This window comes from Ursus americanus, chromosome 9 (assembly GCF_024610735.1).
Source record: "Ursus americanus isolate L20-20 chromosome 9, mUrsAme1.1.p, whole genome shotgun sequence".
Taxonomy (NCBI): Eukaryota; Metazoa; Chordata; class Mammalia; order Carnivora; family Ursidae; genus Ursus; species Ursus americanus.
The window spans coordinates 30,712,540-30,733,008 of NC_142135.1; the positions used below are offsets into that span (position 1 = coordinate 30,712,540).

At 41.5% G+C, this 20,469-nt stretch overlaps 1 protein-coding gene across 2 annotated transcripts in view; it reads right to left on the bottom strand.

Moving 5' to 3' along the window:
* Positions 1-18,685, bottom strand: part of OXR1 (oxidation resistance 1) — a 433,246-nt gene extending 414,561 nt beyond the window's left edge. The window contains exon 1 of one of the 2 annotated variants that reach the window (XM_045805802.2): positions 18,567-18,685. The gene's annotated coding sequence lies outside the window, so the exon portion shown is untranslated. The remainder of the gene's footprint in view (positions 1-18,566) is intronic. The other variant, XM_045805804.2, reaches the window with a different exon arrangement.
* Between the last annotated feature and the right edge of the window lie 1,784 nt (positions 18,686-20,469).

Here is a 20,469-nt window from a genome sequence, read left to right on the forward strand (position 1 = left end):
TCATGCTACCTCCCCTTGTGCAGCATTTTTCTTTTGAAAATGTGATGTTTTCCGCATTATACTACCTGGGAGGGAGAAACCTACTTTCCTATTATACAAGCACAAGGGATAATAAACACCTCAGTATAGTCTATGATACCATGTACAAAATTGTTGTTTATTGTATTCCCCCCTCTAAATGGAAGTGAGCTAACCAAAACACTTCATAAAGTACTCGGAAACCATTCAGGCCATATCCTGGAAGACAATGTTTTCTAGTTACTGAATTATGATATGCAGAGCACCTCTTCTTATAGCTTAGTGACAGGTTCTATTTTTAGCTGAAGGGCTTATCTTGTAACCCTTCTTAGCAGAAATTATTATTTCCAGGAGACAAGTATTGATGTAAGATAAAGTGAGTCTAAATAATGCCTCTGATTCCCCTAGCTTTTCTTTTAGCCACGAACCATCCTAATTTATAGATGTTTTGTGTCTCTCTCTTCATAAAGAATTACGACAAAATTAGCCACTAGCAAAAACTCATACCAGAAATGTCATTACAGTTCCTCTGCTTTCCACTGTAGGTTCACAGGACACTTGACATACTCATTTCCATTACCACACTGTGTATCTTTTCTTCCCTGCCTTTAAAAGGAAATGTCTGTAAGAAACTGATACCTAGGATACCAAATGGAATGAAGCTGTGGCAGAATTTTGCATCCAAAACGACTGACTCATATTTCCTAGCTATTTAACGTCCACATGAGAACATAAATGTCTTTCATTGCTGAGTTACTAGAAATAGAGGATAATTTGTCTTTTATTATTTTTACTGCTTGTCCCTCTAATCTTGTTATTCATGTGAAAGACCATTACTGGGGTTGAATATCTTATTTGTTGAACAATAAACCCTAGAATGCCTCATGCTAAAAACGAATGTATAACAAATAAACGTATCCATGGATTTCAGATGGCAAGGCTCTCTAACCAGGAATGAGCCTGCTACCATTTACGTTTGTTTCTGTAATACACAGCAACAGCAAGTCTCCTGTACACAAGAAAAAGTAGGATGCTTCATACTTTCACAATGTAGCTTAAAAGATGCAGTGCTATTTAAAGGAAATGACAACAGGAGTGAAAAGTTAGCACATTCTTTGGTTTCTCTTGCAAACTCTTTCTGGCTCAGGGAAACAGAGATGTTCAAATCCTTCACACGAATACCAGATGACATCTCCGGACCTCTCCCTTTCTGCTGCCACCTGAATGTCAGCACAGTGTAACAGCAGCATATGTTTTAATTCTTTGGGTTAAAAGTAACAAAAACCTAACTCAAAACAGCTTAAGCAGAAGTAGAAAATAATGGGTTCGTGCAACTGAAATACTCGGAAACAGCTCTTTTTTTTTTTTTTTTTAAAGATTTTATTTATTTGACAGAGAGAGAGCACAAACACGGGGAGCAGGAGAGGGAGGAGGAGGCTCCCTGCTGAGCAAGGAGCCCAATGTGGGACTCGATCCCAGGACCCTGGGACCATGACCCGAGCCAAAGGCAGGCACTTAACTGACTGAGCGCCCCAGGCGTCCCAAGAAACAGCTCTTTAGCATAGTGGCATCAATGGGCTGATATGTGCCTTTTCATCTTTTATTTCTATGTTCCTTGGAGTAGATTCATTTTCAGACAGACTTTCTCCATTTGGAAACAAAAATCCATCAGTAGCTGTAGATACAAATTCTAACAGCTTTGTAACCTCCATGAGAAAGAGAGCATCGTTCTGGTGTTCCACCAAGATCCCAGGGAGTACTCCATCTTGCTGGCTGATATCACATACCTATTCCTGAAAAAACCATTGCGGCTAAGTTGGGGGTACTTTGGCTGACTGGGTCACATGCTCACCCCAAGGGGAAAAGGAGCAAAGGAGGCAGATCGGCCCCACATCAACCACAGAACTGAAAAGTTGATTCTACTGGTGAGGACAGTCCACAAAGGAATGTTGCTCAGACAAGAGACATATATTCATGGAAGTACACTCTCAAAAACAAATACCACCTGAAACAGAGAACAAAGCCCTTTGATGCTATGGTTAGGCTCTGAGGCTCTTATTGATATCATGTGTAAAGATGTCAAATACACAGAAAAAGAATTCTCTGCAACTTTTCTAATCACCTCTTCTGAATATCCTTGTCTCAAGGACCTTTCAAAGTCCTTTACAATGTAGAATCACTAAGTATCCTCTTATGTCTTCTGTGTATAGGTTAAAAAAAAACCTAGGTACTAATAATAAGCCACTTAAGTACAGACAGATGCTAACTGTTTCAGAACACACTGCCTTAGCTTCGCGCGAAGCATGTCAGAAATTGCACAAATGTAGGCACACAGACCCTGGGTTGACACCTTGAAAGGGAAGAATGTTCCTCTTATTCATGTCCAATGCCTCAGAGTATCCAAAAACAAAGTCCAACTAGAATAATACAATGATCTGGTAGCTAATTCATTCTTATTGGTAACTAATACTATAATGAGGCAGAGAGGCTCAATTATTTTGAGGACAAAATTTGGCCATTTTGAAAAGTACACACATGAAATGAAGAGTGTATTTTATATTCTTACTGAAATGATATAGAGATTCCAAGAATTTTTAATTCAAAGTAGTGACTAAGAGGATCACATAGACATCCGCGTCCGATACTAGTACGGCCCATATTTGTTAATCAAATGGGAAGTTCAAAACTTTTCTATAAATTTAAATGTACCAGGGATTACCATCCCTGCAAAGGGCTTTCTTGAAAGCCAATTCAATTACAATTATAGTACCTTCAGCCTTTCATAATGAGGTCCAAATAAACAGGTCAACAATCACAACTAAAATAGCAAGCGGGTATCTAAATGATTTTAATAGCACCTTTTCTAAAAAGATTGAAAACAATACAATAGCTTTTACAATGGAAACTTTATGAAGAAGTCTTCAGAGGCACATGACAAAAGCCAGTGGTTTAGAATTCCCTCAGTTCAGAACCTCAAAGAAACAAGTAATTTAATCCTGGAACTGAAGCTTGCTAGCAGAGTTGAAGGAATGTTTGTAATTATGTGTATGTATTGTGGTACAGGTGTCATGTCCACTGTGTTTAAATAGCAGACTTTTTTTTAATTTCTAGACATCCTGCTTTTGTTTAATGCTATGTGTTCTCTTGGAAAAGAAATACAGTTACTCTGTATCAATAAAGGATAGTTGATCATGTCACGCCCTGCTTCAAAAACAAAAATCCTCAGTCTGGCCAGGAAGACCCTGCAGATGCTGGCTTAGCTTTCCACCTCCACTTTGTCCCACCCTTACCCTTCTCCCAGCCATGGACTGTTTTAATTTCTCCATATGTGACAAGCTATTTCCTCTGCTAGGAACACCTCTCTACTCCTTCCCAGCTCCAGCTCTCTACAGTATTCCCAGCTCCAGCCCCATACAGCTCTCAACGTAGGGAGCCCCTCTTTTCTCAAGCTCAGGTCTGTCTATTGCTCAGCCTCCCTTCCATCCCACCTGCCTGGTCTACAGATCACCTTCATGTTCCATGAAATCTAAGCCTAATGTTTCCCTGTAAGTATTTTTTTGTCAAAATATATTTAGATTTGGCAGATTTTACTATGATCTGCATTCTTGAGACACACAGGAAGGTCACAGTAAAAGTATTTTAGTGACTTCAGGAAATTCCTAGATAATTGTGAGGTTACCTAGGTCAATGACAGAAGTTAAACAAAAGCAGATTTTGCCCCAGAAGAGGCGAAACTTCCCGTCAGGGTTGGCAAAATGAAATAAGCTATCCTGAGATATTTAGAGTATCTACATAAAGAATCTACAGATTCTCAAAAATGTACCCTTTGCACTTACCAACTGGCATGAAACTTACTAGAACCAATGTTTCCTACAGAATGGCACAGCTGGCATTTAGCAGATCAAGCACAGTTCTGATAAATTAGAACTCACTCAACAGCTCCGGCTTTCTGGACCAAGCTCTGAATGGAACTTACTACTGAGATTCCAAGAAAGCTTTTAGGTTCTTAACCTTTTTAAGCGTTATGAATGCTTCTGGAAGTCTGTTAAAGCCTATGACCTCTCTGAAGAATGAGATACACAGGACTATAAAGGAAACAAAATACAATGAAATACAATTGTCAAATTTTAAAAGCATGAATTTGTGACATGGTAAACATGTTTCTTTACTAACACTTTAAATACAAAGATCTAACAGCAGGCCCAATAATAACCACACTTTCAAAGTAGGGATGAGCATAAATGACTTTTAAAAAAATATCTGTAGGGGTGCCTTGGTGGCTCAGTTGGTTAAGTCTTCAACTCTTAATCTCAGCTCAGATCTTGATCTCAAGGCCGTGAGGTCAAGCCCCACACTGGGCTCCAGTGGCAGATTTCACACTGGGCATGGAGCCTACTTAAAAAAAAAAATCTGCAAACAACTGTAATGTGATGTGATACTATCTGTGACTTCCATTAGTAATAAAGCCACAGGTACTGCCAAAGCTTCTATGGTTTGTGACCTGTACCCTCAATTAAGGACAATGCTAAATTTCAGTTGGATGTTAGCAATGATAAAGGTGTCATTTTCTGTATCTAGTATACTGAGCTCTATCCATGCCTACAAATTACAGGGTAAAAACCTCCGTTTTTGGAGGACATTACATGAATTCTAAAGATTGTTTAGCCCGGAAGAATCTTTGATCAGCTTGATTTAAGTTTAAGATAGTGGAAAAGCTGTACATGTATTTATAGAGGTCTTTGAGTTTTAAAAATAGAAGAGTTTATAAATCAGTAGTATTTTATGCATTATAAAGAAAAAGAACATGCAGATACTATGTAGGATTTTCTTTCTTGCTGAGAAAAATCAGAACCTTCAGGTCTCTCCTATCCTTACAATCAACCCTTCTAGGCAACTCCTGCTTTCTGGATAATTCTCTTAGATCAAGTAGATCACTTCTGAACGCTTGCATTTTCTAAAGTGCTGTGTTTTTCAAGAAACATTCATGGCTCCTGCTCTAATGTTTACCCTTAGTAATTACTGGCCCAGTGGTGAGGTCAAGCAACTTTCCTTTTACTTCTTTTTATTGTCAAGTAGAATTCTCTTCTGTGGAATACTACCATGATCTGTTTATCCACTGCCCAACTGCAGGACGTCTGGCTTATTTTCAGTATTTGGCAATTATGAATATAGCGGCTACAGATGCTTGCATTCTCTGGGTCTATCCTCAGTCTTAGGTCCCATAAACCTGGGCCTTGGGTTAACTTTTCCTCAACATTTCTGCCCTTCCTTCCTCATATGTCAACCAAAATATGCTCTTGATCTGCTGCAGATCTCCACCTTGTATCAGTATGGGATACTGGGCTGAGTGGGGTTTCTGTCCCTCCCCCAGTGGCTTAAGGCTTTTGCTTATGAGAGAAGAATCTGGGGTTGTAGATGAGATTTTGTGCCTGTTCCCAGGGGAAGCATCTCACTACTTGCACACCTGAGGAACCAAGGGGTCTCTCTCTAGTCAACTTCCCTGCCCCGAGTTTTCTGGTAAACACTGAGCAGAGGCCCACGGCAAAGAATGTGGTAGTAAATGCGTATTTTGTGTCTGTGCTCCCATTTATTGTCAACTATAGTGCTGGCCGTCACTTGACTTTTAAGAATTCATTTAAAAATTTAAATGCTTTCTTCTTCTTCATGTTTTAATTTTTTTTTTACTATTATTCTTAGTTGTGGTAAAACATACATAACATAAAATTATCATCTTAACCACTTTTAAGTGTACAGTTCAGAGGCACTAAGGACGTTCACACTGTTTCACAAGCATCACTAACATCCACCCCGTTTTATATCATACCATTTATAAAATTTTAACTACCTGAATTTTTCAAGGAAGCTTGCGTTGTTACTTTACATCAAAACTAGAACTTAGCATAAATAAAGGATAAAATAAAAAATAAATACAATGAAAACAAAACAGTGTTATTGGACTTCTAAAAGCTTTACATCTGAAGCCTACTCTTCATTAAAAAGGGAAATATGTGTATTAGAGAGGTGTTACAAACTAGCACCAAATTGAAACTTTCTCCCTGCCTTAATGAGAAACACTGAAAGGGAACAGATTTAAAATCCTTTTAATTCAATTCAATTCAATGCATATCCATATACCACCCAAAGTCATCCTGCATAAAGCCAGTCATCAATCCCACGCCTTTAGAAACACTTCTTAGCCAAAGTCCCCTCCAGTCTTTACATTAATACATTAACTTTAGAGATTCAGGGCTAGCTCTGCTGGCAAAGACAGCCTAAAGGAGGAAAGAGATTAAGGAGAAAAATTACTCCCCACTTTCAACCCTATTTTTAAAATGGTAAAATGAAACAAAGATAGTGATGATATATGAACAAGGTAATCCTAGAAAACCAGAAGGCTATAAAAGATAGTATGAATGAATATGGCAGGGCTGATACCAATCGGGTAAGTACCCAGGTAAACAATGAACATATATTTGTAAAGCAGACCTTGATTAAATCTTCTGCTTTATGATAGATACTATGCAGGATCTTGGATTGTTCTTTACCCGTGCCAGGGTACACCTCCGAAATATGTATCTATGTAATAGCTAGAGACTATATCTGCCATTTTAACTTCTATTTCTACCAATATACTTATATCAATAAATGTTTGGGGGATCACTAGAGCCCTCTGTATTCCTAGAAGAGAATCTTCAACATGGAACTGTGGGCAGTTATCTAATCTCAGCTCCCTTCACATTCAGAAATCTTTTCTACATCATGCATGACAAGTAGCTATCCAGCTTCTGCTGAGTGCTTCCAGAGTTGTGGTCCTCACTAACTCTCAAGGCAGCTCATTCCTCTCTTGAGCCACACTAATATAAGAATGTTTCTGCTTACAGTGAGAGGATCTGGGCTTCCCTGAAACTTCCAGCCATAGATCCTAGTTCTCTGTAAATGAGCAAATACAACAACATCTTTCTTCCTTTCAACATCTAGAGGCTCATATTATATTTATCTTAAACTCCCCTTTGCCAAGCTTACGGTCTGTAATTCAAAAAAACTGTTCTTAAAAACCAAATTGTTTTCTACCAGTTTTCCAGTGGACACAAAATTATCTAAAAAAGAGTGCCTAAAACTTGCCATGATACTTCAGATAGTTTTATAACAGAGAATAATAGGATACTACCCCCAACTCTCCAGATCTAGCTATGTGCACTGTTGTTTGTTTTATCCACATCACGTTACGTTAAGTTGGATCATGTTCCCCCCAAATTTCATGTCCTCCCTGGAATCTAAGAATGTTAACTTATTTGGAAGTAGAGTCTTAAAAGATGTCATTGCTAACGTTAAGATGAGGTCACACTAGAATAGTACGGGCCCTTATCCAATATGACCTGTGTCCTTATTAGAATTAAGACACGGAGTCAGACACAGGGAGCATGAATGCCATGTGACGATGGAGACGAGACTGCAGTGATGCATGTATAAACTAAGGAATGTCGAGGATTCCCGGACGCACCAGAAGCTAAAAGCAAGGCATGGAACAGAGTGTCCCCATCAAGTCTTCAGAGAGACAACAGCCCTACCAACACTTTGATTCCCAACTTCTATCTTCCAGAACTGTGAGAAAATAAATTTCTGTGGTTTTAAGCCACGCAGTTTGTGGAAACTTGTTACAGCAGACTTAGGAAACTAGCGGTATTTTTGTCTTCCATGTAGATACTCTGCTTAGATAATACACTCAGGGTTCCCCCACCTTTTTTTCTTTCTAGTAATTCATCATCACTGAAGCAAGTTTCTCCATCGTGAATCTATGCAATAGACATTAGTTCTGTGTGCCTGCCCAGCATCATCTATTTCCATTTCTCCAGCAGCAGCAGATCATTGATTATGTCTTGGGCTAATTCCTTGGGCTCATTAAACACAGTGTCAGCAGACTATCAGTCAAGATGGGCTGTTCTTTCCCAGAACATACTCTCTCTCTCTCTCTCTCTCTCCTGCTGGGAATCCTGAGTCGTGTCGACCATAGTGACACAAAAATTGAAAAGAGCTACAACTGATTCATCCCAGTAGTGGGCCATCCTTTCCAAGGTCTTGTTTTGTCAGCATTTCCTTCAGTTCCATGAACACTTCCGTAACAACCCAATGAATTCTTTTCTGCTTCAATTAACCAGAATCAGTTCTATGTAATTCAATTAGGGAACTCTGATAAATTAGAAAACGGAAACTCTGGATTTTTGTTCTGTTTTCTTTTATTATCTTATTTTGCCTTACAAGTATTAGTAGGGTCCACTGAAATTTCAGTTTCACTCAATTCCCTCGCACAAAAGTCCAAATGATTAGCTCAAAAATGTCTCGAGGTACAACTATCTGTAATGGATTTGTTATTTTTATTTGCAAGGCTATGTGTTTCAGTCCAAGAAAAGGAAGCTGATGGAAAACTTAAAAGAAATTAATCCACAGTTTCCAAGTGGACCACTAGCAACATTTTTATTCTCACATTAAGGATAGCAAATATAATTTATTAACTGTAATACCTAAGAAAAATTTCCCCATAATATTTAATGACAAATATAATGTGTACCTAACACTGAAACACAAAATTCTTAATATATAAACATAATCAGCAGCTGTGCCTATAAGGCTAAGTTAAAATGACATCTTCCTACTTTTTTTTTCTTTTTTTTTTAATTGAGAGACAGAGAGAGCATGCACATGGGAGGGGCAGAAGGGGGGAAGAGAGAGAGAGAGAGAGAGAGAGAGGGAGAAAATCTTAAGCAGGTTCCAAGACCAGCACAAAGCCCAATGCAGGGTTCAATTTCACAACTGGACCCTGAGATCATGACCTGAGATGAAATCAAGAGTCTGATGCTTAACCAACTGAGCCACGCACGCACCCCTCCCCCTAGGTTTTTCTAAAAATCGCTGAATATTTCCAGAGTGCCAAAATTGTTCTTTTTCCCTCTTGGCTGTTCATTTTAGTTCACATAATTAAAAACTATATCTTATTCTTTCTCTACTATATACTTACCAATATGATTGCTTATATGAAATTCAAAAACATGCTGCTAACGAGTTAAAATTGTACTTCGATAATACTTCAATGATATAAAAGAGCACCTTTAAACTTCCTTGGCCCTTTTAAGAATTTAAGATCTAAATAGATCTAATGGTAATAAATGCCCTGGTGATTTTTGTCATTTTTTACTTTTAAATTCATTATGCTAGAATATATTTTTCCTCACGTTGGAAAGTAACTATGGGAAAACCAATTGTTACCTTGACATGCTCACCTCACTCAACACAAGTAGACTATATTTTATAGTAGCTTAAAAGCTGGCTTTAAAAATGCAACAATGTTTATATTACTAAACCATTTAGATGAATGAAAACAGAATAAAATATTTTTTACTCAAAGCTATTTATCATGGCTGTTAACATTCTTCTGCTAAACTGTGATATGTGCCTGTGACATCTTGTCACTGTGATTTACATAAAGATTTAAACATAGATGAAAAGGAATCCTTAGTCTATTACTATATTAATTCTCAATGTAAGATCACGTTTTATCTTAGAAAACAACTGCATTTAAAAGTCTTCTGTGGTCACGGTCCCAACAAGGACTGTAGAATTTTTAAATAACTATAAAGATTTAATAAATTAATCTTCCTACAATATTTTGCTAGCTGTGTGTGTAGAATTTTGTAGATTTATGTGTAGAAATTTGTAGACATTAAGAATTGTTTGTAGCATAAATCTTAGCCTTTACGTCCACTACAGTTCGGTCTGTGGATATAGAGCAGCCAGTGGCCAGCAAGGTCACCCATGATCCAATGGATAAGTCATTAGACATTAGATAATAATGTGAAATAATAACTTACATAATGACAGATACTCCTGACATTTTGAGAAAACAGTGATCCTATGATCAAGTGTCTAATGTAAGGAAATATATTAATTTGTTTCTTAACAAACATTTATTTGCTTTTTTTAAGATTTTATTTCTTTATTTGAGAGAGATTGAGGGAGAGAGAAAGAGAGAGAGAACGAGCATGGGAGGAGTAGAGGGAGAGGGAGAAGCAGACTCCTGGCTGAGCAGGGAGCCCCATTTGGGGCTCGATGCAGGGCTCAATCCCAGGACGCCAGGATCATGACCTGAGAAGGCAGATGCTTAACCAACTGAGCTACTCAGGCACCCCAACAAACATTTATTTGTAACAAAACATGAATCTCAGTGTCTACCCATCCAGTCTAATGATGTATAATTAAGGATGGGAGCTAATATACATTGGTTTCTTTTAATCATGAAGATTCATATCTATTCAGTAGTGGAAAGGCGAGAATTCTCTAGACTTTAACCATGACGTGGATGAAAAAACCATGACTCCAACATTTTTCTTTAGGGATGACTAATAATGCAAGTGCTGTAGTGGCCCCTTTGTGTTTATCTACCTAATATAAAATCCTCCTTCTCCCCAAAACAAACTCCCACCTTTCTATAGGAAAACTACCTCCCAACTGGCCTATATCCTTCTGGCCACTGTGATTGGTAGAATAGGCTCTTTACCTAATTGGAGCCAGCAAGATATGGGGTGGGGGTGTTTCTTGGGATTTCTGAAAAGAGCAGCTTCTTCTTTCTTTTGCAAGAGCTATGGAAAGAGTCTCCCCTTCACTAGATTTGAACCTGGGAGTATGAAGTCCTACAAGCCTCTGGAAGCCATCGTAGAACCTCAAGGAGAGAGCCTGTCAGAAATGGAGCCAACACTCAGGAAGGGGAGCTAAGAAACTGCAATGGGAAAGCAAGGAACTAACTTGTCACACGGTATGGACCATGGATCAGATCCTACTTGGAGATATAATCCCGTCCTCTACTCAGTTACATAGTTATGAAGACTGGTTTTTTTTCCTCAAGCCAATTGAAATCAGGTTTTCTGATTCTTGACAATAAGAGAAGCTGTACTGATTCAAGTAAAATGATCACTATAAGGGCAAAGCTGAAATATGGTAGGATTAGCAGTGTACAAGGACAAAGCGTGCTAGGCATCATGCTAAGATCTTTATTTGCATATCTCACTAAATCAAAACAAAAATCATACTCAGAATCTGGTATCTGATAGGTGTGATTCTCAAAAGATAGAAGAAACTAGAAAGCCAAATAATTTGCCCAAGTTTTCACAACCATCAACTAAAAAATAGAGATCTGAATTCAATTTCTTCTCATTCTAAAGGGAATGTTCTTTCAAAGTCGCCGTCTGTCCTGGTTTCCACTTTTAAGTCTTTCATTATTGTAAATTGATTACGTATCTTCACCATAAATTACAAATAAGACAGCATACATAACTTATAACTTGCAAAGTACCTCTAATGCATATAGGTTTTTACATTTTTATTGAATCTGAAACTCTTTTCAAGAAACCACAATGGCAACAGCACTGAACTGATTTAAAACAACAACAAAACTATGACCTTTAGCATCAGAACAACCAGAAGGGTCAAGCTTCAATTTTCTGATCATTAATAAATGTAACCTAATTGAATATTATCCATAGTGGTATTTTTGGTTCTTAGATCCTTTACCTAAAACTCTACTTATGTTCACCCCAGTTAGGAAAAAATTAAAGATGTACTTGATCAATTTGGTCATTTAGGTGAACAGCTAAGTTGAACTACAAACTCAATTAGAGATCCATGGATGATTTCTTTTCTTTTCTCTTCTTTTTTTTGCCTATAGAAAACCTGGAATATAGCAACTGAAAAGAGCAGTTCCTCAAACAAATAAGCATTTTTAAATAAACGGAAGAAACATGGATTTAGCCAAGAATATAGGTGTGCTATTAAGGTGGAGAAGGTTTGACTAGAAACTTGAAGAAAATGTACACTCAGCTGAAATGTTGCAGTGACTGCGGAACTTGGGCAAATCACTTCATAATCCTGAATCCCCAAGACCTCATCAGTTAAAAGAAGACATCAAATGACTTCATCATTAACATCCCTTCCTTAATCTATGAGAGGATTAGGACCTCTAATCTGACCGCATACGCCCTCTGCTCCCTCTTCCTGGACAGCAGCCATTTAAATTCTGGCACGAGAAGGACGTATAAGCACCACCACCACCGCTATTTCATAGGCATCTCCTCTTTAAAAATATTTCTTCTCATCCTATCATGAACTCTACAGGGGAAAAAAAATCACCATTTCAAAAATGAGGAAGTTGGAGCTCTGTGAAGTTAAAAAACGTTCATCAGATTTTAGACAAATCTCTCAAGTCACAGGACTACTAAGCAGAAGGGCCAGATTTGGCTGCAAAATTCTTGATCCTACTCTGCTGTAGCTCTTTCCTCATCATGGGTGGTTTGCATTCTGGCTCATCAGTCGATGTTTTCCAAATAGATTAACGGGTTCTCAAGCTTGGTCACAACAGCGGTTCAAATCAAAATTGTTAAAATTGAGCTTCACAGTCTGGAAGACTGACATCTCTGTTTTGGTCAGTGGGGTCCCAGACCAATGTCAAGTAGCCTCAGGTCCTTGCGAACAACAGACTGCTGTCGGCACCTGTGACTGTGCTCCCAGTGACAAATAGAACGTCTTTTCCACCTTCTTTAAGAGGACAGAGACAACTCTAAATAACAAAATTAGAAAGGACTGTATCAGTATGAACTTAGCCCAGTATTCCAATTCTAAATGACATCACATAATAAGTATTCCAGAGATAGGAGAGACATGCTATTTATAATGAAGGCTGAAAGCCCCGGGAGACGTTCTGGGCTATTTGTTTCTTAAGATGAGTAAGCATCTATAAACAAAAGTAAAACCTTCCACAGGCAGGTTGCCTATTTCATTCATTGCTATCACTCATCCTTAATAATAATAAACTAAAATGAAATAAAAAGCAGAAACTCTCTTTGCCTTTCCTATAGCATAAATTTCAAAATCCTGCTTTTGCTGTTGTTTTCGAGTTCGGCAGGGGCAACATATACCATTTGATAAAATTCTCTGCCCTCACACTACTCTTCTTCCAACTGGGATGATAACTGCCATGCCACGATGACCAGCAAGTTTGTTTATAAGTAATGGAACCTCCATATTATTTCATTTTCCCCCAAATAAAGCATATGTATTACTTAGTATGTGGAACAACAAAAATGCTCAGTTCTATAATGTATTAGTCACCTCAAAAGGGTGACATGGCATGCTCAAACTTTGAAGGTGTGTATTCAAAGCCTTTGTTGCAAACATTATTAGCACAGAATTGATTTCAAATTCTGCTTCATTCTAACCATCATACCAGCCATCCCGCTGCCTTCTTCCACCATGACTATCAGCAGTATATAAGGGCACACATCCATTCAACAAGTAACTGTGGGGAAGGAAACCATTTCTTCTTTTTTTTTTTTTTTTTAAAGATTTTATTTATTTATTTGACAGAGATAGAGACAGCCAGCGAGAGAGGGAACACAAGCAGGGGGAGTGGGAGAGGAAGAAGCAGGCTCATAGCGGAGGAGCCTGATGTGGGGCTCGATCCCATAACGCCGGGATCACGCCCTGAGCCAAAGGCAGACGCTTTAACCGCTGTGCCACCCAGGCGCCCCGGAAACCATTTCTTCTTGTTCAGATGTCAAACAAAATCAATAACCACTTCCTAAAGAAAGAAAAAGGGAGACAAGAACTGACCTCTTTCACCTCAAATCGCTCCCGCCCTCTTTGTCTAGTCTATACAGAGATCCATGTAAGCTTCCCCTCTAAATGTTTCTGTGTTCAGAAGTATTTTCAAGAATTAGGCTATATCTCTATAATTGCTCCAAATTTCATGAAAATGAATAACCATCCTGTGTTTCTTCTTTACAGATAAGGGTTTTAAAGATGTATATAGAATATATGTATATTCTCTGAATGAACTTAGTTTTGAAACTGGTTGTAATTCACGAGGCAGCTTGACCTTGAAAATGTAATAGTACCAGTGCCTACAACAGGACTTACTACAGTTGAACTTACAAATGCTTGTTGAATTTGTAATACGATTCTCATTGGTTCAAATCATATCCGTGAGCTTTCATATAGTCCAATGATAGGTACACTCTACCAACAGCAGTGTTGTTCACGCTGAAGTTCTATTTTCCTTGGTTTTTTCACTATTCCCCTGGGAAAGAGGAAGCCTTCCTAACAGCAATTGAACAAACAACCGAAAAAGCAATTCAAACATGCAACCAGAGACACCGAGGTTGCCTTTGCTGAAAACAAGGGCTTTCCCACTGCCTTTTTCCAAGAGAGACACCAATCTCTGTTCCATATGGAAGCAGGAAAGAGTTGTTTATGTTCGTACACACAGGAGAAAAGGAGGGATTACTGGGTACCCCAGAGACTTCGCAGGAGTGTTCAGTCTCTTCTGCTACAGAAACTCCTGAGGGACTGAGGGATGGCAATAGCCAAGAGTGAAAGGAATGGTTATTAGAACAAGAAGGGAAGTAAGCAGCCCTAATGATGAAGGGAAGTAAGCAGCCCTAATGATGATCTCTGTAGAATGAATTCTGAAATCAACCAACCAATCACCAAACAATGGGGGGGGGAGGGTGAAAATAGTGACCAAATCTCTTTAGTTCCTCTAGGCCTCCCTGTCATAATGACAAAGCTTTTACCTAATAAGTGTTCTGAGTTCCTGCATACAAGTGATATTAGAACTGTTCCCTGATCTTATTACATTTATGAATGTAAGCTATTGTTCCTTCTCTCTAGGCAAGAGTATTGTGCTACAAGCTAGAAAGGTTTGTTTCTACATGCCATTCTGTCGATTTAAAATTGAAACTAAATACAGGAAAATTATATGGGATTCTTACCTTCTTGTGTAGATGTCTACAAATACTAAGGTTTCACTTTGGAACATTTTATGAGGCTTCTAATGAAAAGTCATCTAACATTTTTTCCCTGATTCTGTTCAATCCCTCACTACATGAAGAAATTACTAGTTGCAATCTTAATTTTACTTTTAAAAATTTTAATTATGTATGTAAAAAGCAATTACAAAACAAGTTCAGTGTAAAATACTGTACCTGAACACTTTTATAACTTGTTTTCATCAAAAATGTTTACTTAGTTCATATGCATACTATACAACCTATCATTGTAGACATTCCCAATACATGTTAGGATTTGTTTTTAAGGCTGAAAAGAAGTTCTGCTAAAATGAAACCTCTTTAATTTCTTTAAAACAAGTGTTTTTGAACATGGGGCCATTTTGTAAAGAAAGCCTCTTGGTATTAACTACTCCTAATTTTCAAGATAAATTTCAATAGCAATATGTCAAAGTATCCTAACAAGAGTTGCTTTTAATTCTAAACATGTCTTGTGTTAAGGCAGGGTTTTTCAATTTCAGCACTACTAACCTTTGGAGTCCGATAATTCTTTACTGTGGGGGACTATCCAGTGTGTTGTAGAATGTTAACAACATCCCTGGCCTCTGCCCATGGGATGCCGGAAGCACCCCCTTCCCAAGTTGTGACAACCAAAAAATGTCTCCAGATGTTGCCGGTGTACCCTGGGGAGCAGGGGCAAATCACCCCAGAAAACCACTGTTCTAAGCCTATCAATAAGATACCCTGAGGTAACAGGTGATTTCTCTTCTTCCAAGCTGACTAACATTTCTCTCTCTCACAGTTCGGCCTCATCAAGCCATTTCACCATTTTTTTTTTTAAACGCCTTTCCCTTAGGGAAGCAAAGATTCCATTGACTATTTCCTAAAGCATACCTGGGCTTAGGAAACAATCCTCCAGGAAAATTAGTGTCAAAATATGCTTCTGAGGACTAAGAACCAGCCCAAGGATACAATCCTCTCCATTTCCAATGCAAGAGATGAAGGATAGACAGGGAAGGTTTTTCTCATTTCACATTAAATTTAACATTCTATAAATGAAGACTTTACCTCCACATGCTCACAAGCTCTTCAGGTGCCTAAATTCTGGTTTGTTTTTTTTTTTTTTGACACCCAAAACAATTCGCCCAATAATCACTCCTCCTTGACCCCCGAACGAACAAACAAAAAACAGGCAAACATGTAAAGTTATGTTGTATCTGAACAGCACTTCAAGGAGAAGAGAATTGATGGCTAAAAATAATTTATTTTATCTTGACCAACATGTTCTAACAATAATCAATGGGGGGAAAACCCATAGTAATAGAAGCAGAAACTGACAGCATTAAGTCTTTATTCAAAGTCTCCACCTTTCAGATATCCAGAATCATGGACATATTTCAAAAGGTATACTTCAATAGTGACTGTACTAGAAGCTGAGAAAGCCACTGCCGCCTGGAACATGAGGACGTGCCCTGGCCATGAAGCTTGCTGTCTGTTCTGCTGTATCCCTCCACGGGTCAGTGAACGCCCCATAAGGCAACCCACACCATGATCCTCATCACTTTTCTAGAGTTCTCACTTCCCTTCATCTGAGTCTCCCCCTGCAATTTGGATGCAGAAACTATTTCTGATGGTTGGACAGCCACCTCAGAGCCCAGCCCTCTTAGGACTCCACAGACAGTAAGTACAGTTCTCACTCTTCTTCTTTGAGTCCTTCCACAGATGGTACAGGTTTCCAGAATCACCTTCATCCTCATTTCCCCGTACCTGGTAAAAGTCTCTCTAAAAATATGGCACCGACGACAGAACACAGAAAACTGGATGGAGTCTGAGAAGGCGCAGACATGGTAACAGACGCCCCCCCCCCTCCCCGGTTTCCGATCCTGTATGCTGTAGACGCTTCTTCCCTTCTTCAGTTGGTGGGTGAAATCTTTCCGAATCAAAGAGGCTTTTTTGCATAAAGCTTTTTGCATTAGAAGCTTGTTTATTCTATTAATCTGGTCTTTTTTCTTTTTAAGTTACATTTACATGTGGGGAACTCAGGGAAGACCCCTGCTCTCGAAAACCCATGAGTGCTGGTCACTCTGCCGGGCTTCTCGGCCCCACCGGCCATTTGGAGCCATCACGCTTCCGGAGTCCGTGGGGGCAACATCACCGCGTCACCTGCAGGGGCAGCAGAGTGAACTGCGAACCCCCGGAATGACGCCCCAGGTAAGGAACCGAGGATTCCGGAGCCCCTCTGGCCGCCGGGACTCCTAGGATTCCCTCCCGCACAGAAGGGACGGCCGACTCCTCGGGGTACCAAATCAGAGGACAAGACTGGAGCCAGGTTCGGGGTGTGCGGGGGACCGGGAAGAGGTTAGAAAGAAGCATCATTGGACGAGCAAAGAATGTGACCCTGGGGAAAGGAGATAGAAGAGACGTAGGAAAACAGGTTTCCCTTAATCCCCTCCCCGTGCCGCCTGTGGATCCCAGGATCTCCTCGTCATGGAGACAGACTGCAGCAACAGACGCCGACCCTGGGCTGGCAACACGCACACACTCGCGCACACACGCCCCGCCGCGAGTTGCACGCTGCAGACTTCTGCCTGACTTCACGGTCCACAACACCTCACCTCTCGGGCCAGACCACGGATTCCTATGGTCCAGATGTGACACCACTCCTCTCCGCCCCCTGCAACACACACATTCCGACTCCACATTGCACCCCGAGGGGGCCGGGAACCACTTACGGGAAGCCCCGACAGTTCCCTTGTAAATGACTGCCCTCCCGGCTGCCTATCTGTACAAATCTCCTACTAGCTCGCCTAGAGCAAGCCGCTCTGCGACCAAGCCAGGTAGGAAAAGGAGGAGGAGCCTGGGGTGCAAGTGAATCTCAGAGAACCGCTACTAAGTCAGTATTCAGGGGACCGCACGTAGCCCCCAACCCCTTCCCGAGCCTTTCGACTCCACCAGCAGCCCAGCTCCTCCGCCCGATATCTGCACCGCTGCCCTCCTCCCCTTCACCCAAATCCCTCAACGATTTTCCAGCTGCCCCTTCCAGGCCACTTTCTGCATCCATCCTCTCTCCAGACGGTTCCCAACAGTGGCCTCGCACACTCACTCCCAAGACCTTGATTCAAGGCTGCCTCTCATCATTATTACATCGCCCTAAACCTGGCACTAATTCCCCAAATTATCCGGGTCCGCTCATCTTCTCCGGAACCTACTGTCCCTCCCACCAGCGTCCTTTGCTCTCGTTCAAATCCGCTTTCCACGCGCCCCACTTTCCATCCATCTTCCCTCTGCCGCTCTCACCAGGACACGCTCACCCCCTACCATACCCCCTATACTGCGCTCTCACGCGGCTCCCACCCTAACCTCCGGAGACACCCCGCTTTCCCTCTGCGGCTCTTCTCGGCCGGCTCCCGCACCCAAACCCAGCCTCCCCATCCCGCACCAGCCCCCTCCCGGCTTGCCGGGTCCTTTCCCTCACCTCGCGGTCCTTACCTCTGCCCAAGTTGTCCCCCTCGGCCCCCGCCAGACTCAGTTCGGCCCTCCTGCTTTGCCGGTCCCCCCCGGCTCCAGCATCCAGGTGGCCGTCCGTTATCAAATTAGCCAAGCGGCTCGCCGAGGAGCCCGGCATTCGGGGCAGCGGCTAGCCGAGCCTCCCGCCATCCAGCCCGGGCTCCCCCGGGCGCCGAACCCTCGCCCCACCGCCCAACCACCTTACAAACTTACTTGTGGGTCGCCAGGAGGGGGCTGCGGAGAGCGGCGGCGGGCCCCGCGGCGGCGAGGGCGCCCCTCTCGGCGGGGCTGGGCGGCGCGGCGCCGGCGCTGCGCTCCTGCGGCCGCGCGGTGAATGGGCTCAGCCTGACGCAGCCCGGCTCTGCCCGCGCCGCCGCCGAGGCCGCCGAGCGCTTCCACACATGCTCAGTTTCCGGACCTGCCTGCGTGGACGCTACCAAGAGCGAGGAGCGGCGGGGGAGGCGAAAAGCAGCCGCACAGTGGCGGCTGCGAGCCGGAGGCTACCACGTTGGAAGCCGGGGAAGAAGACGGACGACGCGCCGCTAAAAATAGCTCCTGCGGAAACCGCGGCTCCGGCTCAAAGCGCCCCCTCCCAGGCGCGTCCCCGCCTCCCGGAGCTCGGGAACCTGCGCTTGCTGCCGCGGCGGGGACCAGAGCGCGCGTTCTGTCGGGCCCCTGCCCGCACATCTTAGACTGCTTCCTTCACAGGCCCCCGAGGCTGCCCTGACTGGGGGCTCCCGCCTGCCGGGCAGCCCTCATTTCGGGTCTAGCCAAAGAAACGGAGGAAAGTTGGGCTAAAGCGATGAAAAAGCTCTGCCACAACGAAATTGGCTCAGACTTCTGGAAAAAAATAATTTTGGGGGATGCCTGAATTTGTTCGGAGGAAAGGACGACGTTCGGCATCCCAGAAAGCAGCTAACATGTAAACTTGTCAGGGCGTTTATGACTCCTCATTCTGCGGGATTTTGCGTATTCGCTGACACATATCCCGATCTTGCTGGTTTTGTTGTTCTTGTTACCCGAACTATAATTTCTTTACCCCACGTTCTACCTCCAACCTTCCTCCTCCAGCCCGGCTTTAAACTGCATAAAGAAATGGGCGCAAACTGGAGATGGGTAGATTGTGTTGCCCGAACTGAACTGGAACCTGGCTGTTTTGGTCACCGTGCACAGCCGGGGTTCCGTTCTTTTGCCAAGCTCGGGCCCGGATGTCTCTTCCTTGGTCTCCTGAGCATCCAACACTTTCAGCCTCATGAACTCTCAAAGCCACCCACCCTGCAAATTAACTATTTCCCCGCTATTCATTTTCAGTATATTCTACCTTCATTCCGGATAACATACTTTCGAAATTTTTCCACTTTTAAACTGAGAGTTAACAAATGTTTCCTGAGTCAAATTCCCGCCTTTTTCATTCACCCCTCCTCACAACCACCCATAAGAGAATCATTGTTATTCCAGTTTGACAAATAAAAACGTTGGCGTTCAGAAATGCTCATCTTTTACCTGGAGCAATGATGTAATGTTGAGCCCAGAGTCTGCCAAACTAGAAACTCCCATGGTATCTGCATAACCTACTCCCCGAAATCAGTAGCTTTACCTGAGATAAAAGAAACTTTGGAATAATTCTTCGTGGAGTGCTAATAATTGCAAAATGCTGGCTGGGAGTTTTGTTTTACATTGTTTTGTCTTGTCTTGTTTTGCCTAATTTCTTTCTGGGCATTCATAGTTTAGATTTCCATGTGTTCTGTGGAAAGTGATATGTTACATTTTTATTCATTTATTCAGAGAATTTACTGAGAATCTTGTAAGAGCAATGCTTTCACTTAGAATGTATTTTATAATATCTCACAGTTCCTTTTCTTTGCTAAGGCTACTTTCTTTTACTATTGTTACAAATTAGGGACGTTTTGCTAACCCCACTAAGTAACTTGGGTGTGTCTGTCATAGAACTGTAGTGGTATCGATCTACTTGAGTAAAAGTCGTCTTCTCTCATGAATATCCTCCTTCCCTCCCCACTTAAAATCTAGTGTCATGTCCAGCCCAAAATCGATGATCAATTGATGTTTGATCTTTTACTTGATAGTTTTTTAGTTTTTAGCTCCTTAAATCATTCTT